The following is a 3,483-nucleotide window of genomic DNA, read 5'->3' on the forward strand; positions in this document are numbered from 1 at the left end:
TTGCCCTCTTGCAGTACGGCCAGCCTCCTCCACCATCTTCAGCAGTCCCCAAGCACAGCAGAACACTAGCCGACTCCATAGCAGGACCACCAAAGCGCAGCAGCAACTTCTCCAGCACAGCAGCAACTTCACGGCTCCGTGGATTTGTTTCTCTCTCTCTCTTTTCCTTTCTTTCTTTCTTTTATTTACTTTTCTTTGAATCTTGGAATATTGAAGAAAGTTTAGTTTTTTTTTAATGTTATTGGAGTTTTCTTTCTTTTTGTTTAAGTTGAGTAATATTGGGTATTTCATTATGTTAAATTAATTTCTTTGTTTATCTAATTGATAGTTATTTTAATTTAGGATTCTTAATTAAATTCAGATATTTTTTTGTCGAAATTCGATTTAGTTAGGGTCTATGATTAGTAAATGTTGTGTTTTTATTGTGTTCCGTTATTGTTTACGTTTTTTTAAATTTCCGTTGAATTCATGTTTGCATTTAAATTGTGAGTCTTGATTTGATCTCTTAATTACGCTAAAGGTTCAATTTTTAGTAGGTTCGGTTTGTTTTTAGTATGTGTCTAGTTTAGTTTCCATTGTGTATTTTTAATTCCATGTTCTAGGTTGCCATTTTTAATTAACGCGTGTCCCAGTGTTTCCTTAAGTAGACTAGGGTTTTCATTATTGTTATTTTAATTCCATGTTTAAAGTTTTCATTTTTAGTTAGTATGATCTAGTATTTCCTTAAGTAGACGCAGGATTTCTATTCTTGTTTTCTTTTATTTAGTGCATGTTAATTTTAAGGTTTAAATTGCGTGTCATTTAATTTGTCACAAGTGAAATTGAACCATCTTGAAAAACCCGAATCTGAACTGAGTTCAGTGCATTTTTAATTTTGATTGGAAGAACGTAAAATCTGAGATTAAACGCATTCCCTGAGGAAACAATCTAGCCCTTGGGCTTAATATTACACGACATAACTCCTATACTTGGGATAGCTTCCGAGCTGCTTATTTTTCGAGTGAGTCAAAACTTAAATACAGTTTGAGTTCTCTTGTCCTTGGCAGCCAATTTGGACTGGCCACTACAACAACTTGATATTAAAAATGCTTTCTTAAATGGAGAATTAAAGGAGGAAGTATACATGACTATACCACCAAGATTCAGTAAAATAGGTGAAGAAAACAGAGTGTGTAAACTCAAGAAATCCTTATATGGCCTCAAACAATCTCCTAGAGCGTGGTTCGACAAATTCGCAAAGGTACTAAAGAATCAAGGTTATTGACAAGGGCAATAAGATCATACACTGTTCTTCCAACAGTCTGAAGGAGGTAAGAGAGCAATTCTAATAGTGTATGTTGATGATATAATCCTTACTAGTGATGATGCTGTAGAAATGGAGAGATTGAAGAAGGTTCTAGCTGCTGAATTTGAAGTTAAAGACTTGAGACAGATGTGGTATTTTTTGGGCATGGAAGTGGCAAGAACGAAAAGGGGAATTAGTGTTTCTCAGAGAAAGTATGTTACTGATCTCTTTTTTGAAACTGGCATGCTGGGATGCAAAACAAGTGAAACCTCGATGAAAACAGTAAAGAGGATTGAAGACTGTGGAAAACCTGTAGAAAAGGAGAGGTATCAGAGATTGGTTGGCAAGCTAATCTACCTATCACATACTAGACCAGATATTGCATTTGCAGCCAGTGTAGCAAGTCAACACATGCATTCACCAAAAGAAGTTCACTTAGATGTTGTATACAAGATCCTTAGATATCTCAAGGGATCCCCAGGAAGAGGACTCTTCTTTAAGAAATGTGAAAGCAAGGAAGTAGAGATCTTTACAGATGCAGATTAGGCAGGATCAGTGGAAGATAAAAGATCTACCACAGGTTATTGTACATTCGTCTGGGGAAATCTAGTAACTTGGAAAAGTAAAAAGAAAAATGTGGTGGCGCGTAGTAGTGTTGAAGCTGAATTCAGGGCAATCGCTCAAGGGATATATGAAGGGTTGTGGTTATGAAAAATCTTGGAGGAATTACAGGTCCCAATGAACTTTCCTACTCTACAGTGACAACAATGCAGCTATCAGCATCTCTCTCAATCCAGTTCAACATGACAGGACTAAACATGTGGAAGTAGACAGACACTTCATAAAAGAGAAAATTGAAGAAGGAATTATATGTATGACTTATGTACCAACCAAGGAACAAACTGCAGATATTCTCACGAAAGGGTTGGGACGACAGAGCTTTGATGATCTTATTAACAAGTTGAAGATGATTAATATTTATGATCCAACTTGAGGGGGAGTGTTAAAATCCTAATCCCGAGTATCATTGTAAATAAGATACAAATTAGGGAAGTAGGTTGATATGGGGGATTTGATATTATTTAGTAAGGAAATTGTTTCCTTCTTTAGAATAGGTAATCGTATTATATATTGGGATGTACATATGAACAAATCAATGAAGATAATATTCAATTGTTTCTTCCTTCAGAAGGTCCCTAAAAGGAAACCTAGTAGGAATCAGGAATTTAGATTGTTTCAAATGGTTAATTCTTAATTGTTCTTGCATCCATGTCGACCATATTGAATTCTTGTAGCTTTTGCATGACCCCATCCTTCTCAACTATGCTCCCCAAAAGTCTCCTATTCTCTTCCTTAAGCGCCTCAAATTGGATCACTATCCCTTCAATCTGGGCTTGATGGCCTCGTCGCTAAGCTCAAACATGCTCTCCACCACCCTCACGATGCGCCACAAGCTCACCACCACCACCAAGCCCCCTTCACCCCTCTCCAGAAATGCTTCCAACACCAGTGCCACCACCACAACCACACCATCAACAACGTAACCCAGCCGCCTAAAGAATGAAGCACCGACCTCCACCACTAGGGCCACACATTTCAACAAAAGCAGGCTCAAGATGGCAATGCCAACCCAGTGGAGCCAAACTCCATGTTGCGTCTTTGTGGGCATACATGAAAGCTGCAAAGAGGAAGAGAGCTCAAGGAGAGTTAAGATGAGGTCGAGAAGAAGAAGAGCAATGGTGATGATTTGGAGGGGGAGTGATTCTAGGAGATTGGCCAACTGGGTTCTCCATGGATGAGCTCTGATCTCAATCCTACCCTCACGTTCACTGGTACTACTGAATGAATTGGAGAAGAGCTGCTGGCATCTCTTCCTTCTGAGCCAACTCTTGATGAGATTTTGGATGGAGGGTTCGACGTCCATGGGTGGTTGTATTGATGATGAACTTTGGCTGCACATTGATTGATTATGTCTATGGTTGATTGAGTTTTTTGGAGATCTAACAATGGAAGAACTAATGTCAACGTGTAATAATTAATATTTGGAATTGTGGTTGCCTAGTTGAGGCAGAAGGCATGTGAAATGCAAGGTATGGATGAGCTATTGCATACTTAAGGGGCACGTTGAGAGTCGTCATACAATTTAATCTATATTGTTAGTTTGAAACTCGTTGAAGATGCGTGAAGAATCATGCATA

The 3,483-nt window shown here is 38.3% G+C and overlaps 1 pseudogene; it reads right to left on the reverse strand.

The window, feature by feature from the left end:
* Positions 1-2,529: 2,529 nt before the first annotated feature.
* Positions 2,530-3,209, reverse strand: LOC131148031 (uncharacterized; annotated as a pseudogene).
* Positions 3,210-3,483: the final 274 nt, after the last annotated feature.

Source organism: Malania oleifera, chromosome 2 (assembly GCF_029873635.1).
Source record: "Malania oleifera isolate guangnan ecotype guangnan chromosome 2, ASM2987363v1, whole genome shotgun sequence".
Classification (NCBI taxonomy): Eukaryota; Viridiplantae; Streptophyta; class Magnoliopsida; order Santalales; family Ximeniaceae; genus Malania; species Malania oleifera.